At 45.5% G+C, this 5,929-nt stretch overlaps 1 pseudogene; it reads right to left on the bottom strand.

Annotated features, from left to right (window-relative positions):
* Positions 1-203: 203 nt before the first annotated feature.
* On the bottom strand, positions 204-1,767 carry LOC141043074 (uncharacterized; annotated as a pseudogene).
* Positions 1,768-5,929: the final 4,162 nt, after the last annotated feature.

Here is a 5,929-nt window from a genome sequence, read left to right as displayed (position 1 = left end):
GACACCGGACGGGGCTAGGGTTGTACAGAGTCGGTTTACAGAGAAAGGAATCTTCATATCTTCATGCCAAGCTTGCCTTCCACGCCAAGGAGAGTCCCATCCGGACACCAGGAAAAGTCTTCCGTCTTGTATCTTCACGACCCACCAGTCCGGCCCACGTCACATAGCCCGGACACCCGAGGACCCCGTAATCCTGGACTCCCTCACTGGCCATTGCCAATGATCATGGTGGTGGATGCGAAGAAGAAGGCGCGTTTCTCACTAGTGAACTGCAGATCGAGGCCAGCCCAAGCTCTATTGTCATCGGTGCGGGCAAGCCAAAGCCATCTGGTGCGCAAGGCCAAGCCAGTGCGCTCGAGGTCATGAATTCCGAGACCACCAAGGCAGGTGGGGCGGCAGACCCATCGCCAATTAACATCGCAGTTGCCACCGTGTGCTTCAGTGCGGCCAGCCCAAAGGAATCCTCGCTGGATTTCGCCAGGAGCTTGCTGATGTTCTTTTGGGGCGCGAGCACCAGGAGCTGGTGTATGGGGATCGCGCTTAGCACGACTTTGTTCATGAGGTGAGATTTCCAGGTGGGCAGCTTCCCAGTAGTTTTGTCGACGAGGGGTTGGAGTTGAGTGGCGGTTGGGCGTCGGAGGGTGAGGGGGATTCCCAGGTAGGTGATGGGGAACTCGTCGAGCGGGCAACCCAGGGCCGCGATGGCCAGGCCGATCTCCTCATCCTCGCAGCGGATCGCAGTGGCGGTGCTCTTATGGAAATTGACCCGCGGGCCTGGCACTCAGCCAAAGAGCTGCAGGATTTCCCGGACAGCGAGTGTGTCACCAGCCAAGGGGTGGCAGAAGAGGATGACGTCATCCACCTATAGGAAGATGATCGGGATCGCGTGGCGAGGGTGCAGCTATTGCAGGACGTTGAGCTCGGCAGCATGGTGAAAGAGGCGTCCCAGCATGTCGACAGTAAGCACAAAGAGCTGCGGCGAGACGGGGTTGCCTTGGCGCAGCCCACAGCGGTGCCAGATCGCCGGTTCTGGAACCCATTCAGGAGGATCCTGGTGCTCGTGGAGGACAGGAGTATAGCGATCCAGCCAAGGAAGCGATCGCTAAACCCCTAGCAGCGCAGGGTCTCAAAGAGGAACGACCATGACACGGAGTCGAAGGCCCGCGCAAGGTCGAGCTTCAGGAGGATGCACTAGGCACCCAGATGGTGAAGTAGTCGTGCCGATTGCCGGACCAGCGTGAAATTGTCGTGGAGGCTGCGACCGGGGATGAATGCGTTCTGGATGGGGCTGACCAAGTTGTTCAGCTTGGGCGCAAGGCGAAGGGACAACACCTTCGCGAAGATATTGGCCACCAGGTGGATTAGGCTGATCGGCCTATAGTCGCCAAGGCTGGCCGCGTCGGCGCGTTTGGGAATCAGCGTAAGCAGCGCCTGGTTTAGGCAGCTGAACCCGCGTCCCCAAAGCACATAGAGTTGCTGGAAGACGCACACGAGGCCGTGTTTGACGACAGACCAGCAGGAGCGCAGCAACTCCCTGGTGAAGCCATCCGGTTCGGGCGCCTTGCACACTGGCAAGCGCTTCACCGCTTGCCAAATCTCGTCTTCGGTGAAGGGAGCATCAAGGTCATCAAGGTCGGCAGGCTCGATTAGGTGCTGAAGGTCGAGCGCGCAGTCACGGGGTCGATCAGTCCCAAGAAGGGAGTCGAAGTGCGCGAAGGTCACCACAGCCATGTCGTCGGGATTAGTCAACTTGACACCATCAACCATCAGGGCGTGTATCCGGTTCTTCTGCTTGCGGTAGGTGCATTGGCGATGGAAGAAGGACGTGTCCGTATCGCCATCCTTGAGGGTCGCGATGCGCGTGCGCTGTCGAGCCAAGGTGCGTTCCAGCTAAGCGAGGCCGAGGTAGGAGAGCTTGATCTGCCTGCGGAGCCAGTACTCGTGGGGCGTCAGCTGCCGGAGCTCCTGGGCAGAGTCGAATCGTAGCAACGGCTCGCGAGAGATCGCCAACTGATACGTCTCCAATGTATCTATAATTTTTGATTGTTCCATGCTATTATATTATCAATCTTGGATGTTTTATAATCATTTTATATCACTTTTTTGTACTAACCTATTGACATAGTGCCAAGTGCCAGTTGCTATTTTCTGCATGTTTTTTACATCACAGGAAATCAATAACAAATGGAGTCCAAATGCAACAAAACTTTACGGAAAATTTTTATGGACCAGAAGACACCCAATGGGCCAAGGCAGCGCCTGGGGGAGGTGCTCGGAGGGGAGCACAACCCATTAGGACACGCCAGGAGGCCCAGGAGCGCCCTGGTGGGTTGTGCCCACCTCGGGTGCCCCCCGGACCGCCTCTTTGCTCTATAGATACCCCAATATTTTGGAAACCCTAGGGGAGTCGACGAAAATCAATTCCAGCCACCGCAGAGTCCAGAACCACCAGATCCAATCTAGACACCATCATGGAGGGGTTCACCACTTCCATTGGTGCCTCTCCGATGATGCGTGAGTAGTTCGTTGTAGACCTTCGGGTCCGTAGTTAGTAGCTAGATGGCTTCCTCTCTCTCTCTCGTTTGATTCTCAATACAATGGTCTCTTGGAGATCCATATGATGTAACTCTTTTGCAGTGTGTTTGTTGGGATCGGATGAACTTTGAGTTTATGATCAGATCTATCTTTTTATATCCATGAAAATTATTTGAGTTTCTTTGATCTCTTATATGCATGATTTCTTATAGCCTTGTATTTCTTCTCTGGTATTTGGGTTTTGTTTGGCCAACTTGATCTATTTATCTTGCAATGGGAAGAGGTGCTTTGTAGTGGGTTCGATCTTACAATGCTTTATCCCAGTGATAGAAGGGGAACCGACACGTATGTATCGTTGCTACTAAGGATAAAATGATGGGGTCTATCTCTACATAGATAGATCTTTTCTACATCATGTCATCATTCTTCTTGCATTACTCCATTTCTCCATGAAGTTAATACACTAGATGCATGCTGGATAGCGGTCGATGTGTGGAGTAATAGTAGTAGATGCAGGCAGGAGTCGGTCTACTAATCTTGGACGTAATGCCTATGTAATGATCATTGCCTGGATATCGTCATGATTATTTGAAGTTCTATCAGTTTCCCAACAGTAATTTGTTTACCCACCATTTGCTATTTTTTTGAGAGAAGCCACTAGTGAAACCTACGGCCCCCGGGTCTCTTTGTCACATTATTTGCCTTTGCGATCTACTTTTCCTTTGCTTTTATTTTCAGATCTATTAAACCAAAAATATAAAAATACCTTGGTGCGTTTTAGTCTTATTTATTTTATTTGACGTTCGATCAATCAATATACTACAATTTTATTCACTTCCGTTTGCCTATCTTGGGGCGCTGCTACCCGAAAGGGATTGACAGCCCCTTTTACACTTCGGGTTGCGAGTATTTGTTATTTCTGTGCAGGGACTATTTACGTTGTGTTGCTTGGTTCTCCTACTGGTTCGATAACCTTGGTCTCATAACTGAGGGAAATACCTACCGCCGCTATGCTACATCATCCCTTCCTCTTTGGGGAAATACCGATGTAGCTTCAAGCTGCATCAAAAGGAATTTATGGCGCCGTTGCCGGGGGGGGGGGGGGGGGGATTCACAACCCCTCTTACACGTCGGGTTGCGAGTATTTGTTATTTGTGTGCCGGGGCTGTTTACGTTGTGTTGCTTGGTTCTCCTACTGGTTCGATAACCTTGGTCTCATTACTGAGGGAAATACCTACCGCCGTTGTGCTGCATCATCCCTTCCTCTTTGGAGAAATACCAACGTAGCTTCAAGCCGCATCAAAAGGAATTTCTGGCGCCGTTGCCGGGGAGGATCTTCAACATATACCAGTTTCGTAATCACAAATCTCATCTCCTCGCAATTTACATTATTTGCCATTTGCATCTCGTTTTCCTCTCTGCCACTTCACAAAAAATTTCCGTTTTATTCGCCCCTCTTTTCATTCGCTGTTTTCTTGTCGGATCTACTTTTGAGTGCAATCTTGTTGCGTAGTCATCATGACTCAAGAGAACACCAAGTTGTGTGATTTCTCAAATACCAACAACAATGATTTTATCGGCACTCCGATTGCTCCTCCCGCCACTAGTGCGGAGTCTTGTGATATTAATACTGCTTTGCTGAATCTTGTTATGAAAGATCAATTTTCTGGTACACCTAATGAGGATCCCGCGTCCCATCTTAATACCTTCGTAGAATTATGCGATATGCAAAAGAAAAAGATGTGGACAATGATGTGGTGAAGATGAAATTATTTCCGTTTTCTTTGCGTGATTTTGCAAAAATTTGGTTCTCTTCTTTGCCTCGCAATAGTATCGATTCTTGGAATAAGTGCAAAGATGCTTTTATCACTAAGTATTTTCCACCTGCAAAAATCATTTCCCTTAGAACCCAGATCATGAATTTCAAGCAACTTGAACATGAGCATGTTGCACAATCTTGGGAAAGGATGAAAATGATGCGAAGGAATTGCCCAACTCATGGGTTAAATCTTTGGATGATCATACAATTTTTTTATGCGGGGTTGAATTTTGTTTCTCGTAATCTTTTAGATTCCGCCGCGGGTGGTACTTTTATGGAAATTACTTTGGGTGAAGCTACCAAATTGCTTGATAATATTATGGAAAATTATTCGGAATGGCACACCGAAAGAGCTCCTACTAGTAAAAAAGTTAATTCGGTTGAAGAAATTTCTTCTTTGAGTGAAACAGTTGATGCTCTTATGAAATTGGTTGCTAGTAAAAGTGCTCCTATTGATTTCAATGATATTCCTTTGTCTACTTTGATTAAGCAAACTAGTGATGCCGTAGATGTGAATTTTATCTCTCGAAATAATTTCAACAACAATGCTTATAGAGGTAATTTTAATCCTAGGCCTTTTCCTAGTAATTCCTATAATAATTATGGTAATTCCTAATGAAATCCTTCTTATAATAATAATAGGAACACCTCTGATCTTGAGAATAACATTAAATAATTTATCAACACGCAAAAAGTTTTCAACACTACCATAGAAGAGAAGTTGAATAAGATTGCTGATTTGTCTAGAAGTGTTCATAAAATTGCTCATGATGTAGAAAATCTCAAGATGAAATTTTTTGTGCCTAAAGTTGAGGAATCAATTAAAGCTCTTTATGTTCCTATGGATGAAAGTAAGAAAAGAACCGCTATGCTTAGAGCTAAAGAGAATTTTTAGAAAAAAACGTTTTCTAGTGATTGCTTTCATAAAAATGTTGAAGATCTTAAAATGATTGGTGTTTCTTCTATTGATTCCTTGTTTAGTAAAGTTAAGATTGATAAAAAAGGGACTGGACAAGAGTCAACTTTAGTTAGAAGGCGTCCCAATAATTCGGAGGGTGAAAATCTTTTTGAGAAAATTGGTAAAAGTGGGTTTGAAGAGGTCAAAACATTAACTAGTGATGTGCCCACTCTTTTGGATTACAAATACATTAATTATGATAGTTTCTCTTTGATTGATTGTATTTCTTCGTTGCAATCCATGATAAATTCACCCCATTCTTATGAACAAAATAAAGCTTTTACCAAACATATTGTTGATCCTATGATGAAAGCTTTAGAAGAAAAGTTGGAACTAGAAGTTTCAATTCCTATAAAATTGCATGATGAATGGGAACCTACCATCAAATTCATGTTTAAGAATTATGAGTGTTTTGCTTTGTGTGACTTGGGTGCTAGTGTTTCTACAATTCCGAAATGTTTATGTGATGTGCTTGGTCTTACCGATATTGAATCATGTTCTTTGAATTTGCACTTGGTGGATTCTACTATTAAAAAGCCTATGGAAAGAATTAATGATGTTCTTATTCTTGCAAATAGGAATTCTGTGCCCATATATTTTATTGTTCTTGATATTGA

This window comes from Aegilops tauschii, chromosome 3, assembly GCF_002575655.3.
Source record: "Aegilops tauschii subsp. strangulata cultivar AL8/78 chromosome 3, Aet v6.0, whole genome shotgun sequence".
Taxonomy (NCBI): Eukaryota; Viridiplantae; Streptophyta; class Magnoliopsida; order Poales; family Poaceae; genus Aegilops; species Aegilops tauschii.
This window is presented reverse-complemented; position numbering and strand designations above follow the sequence as displayed.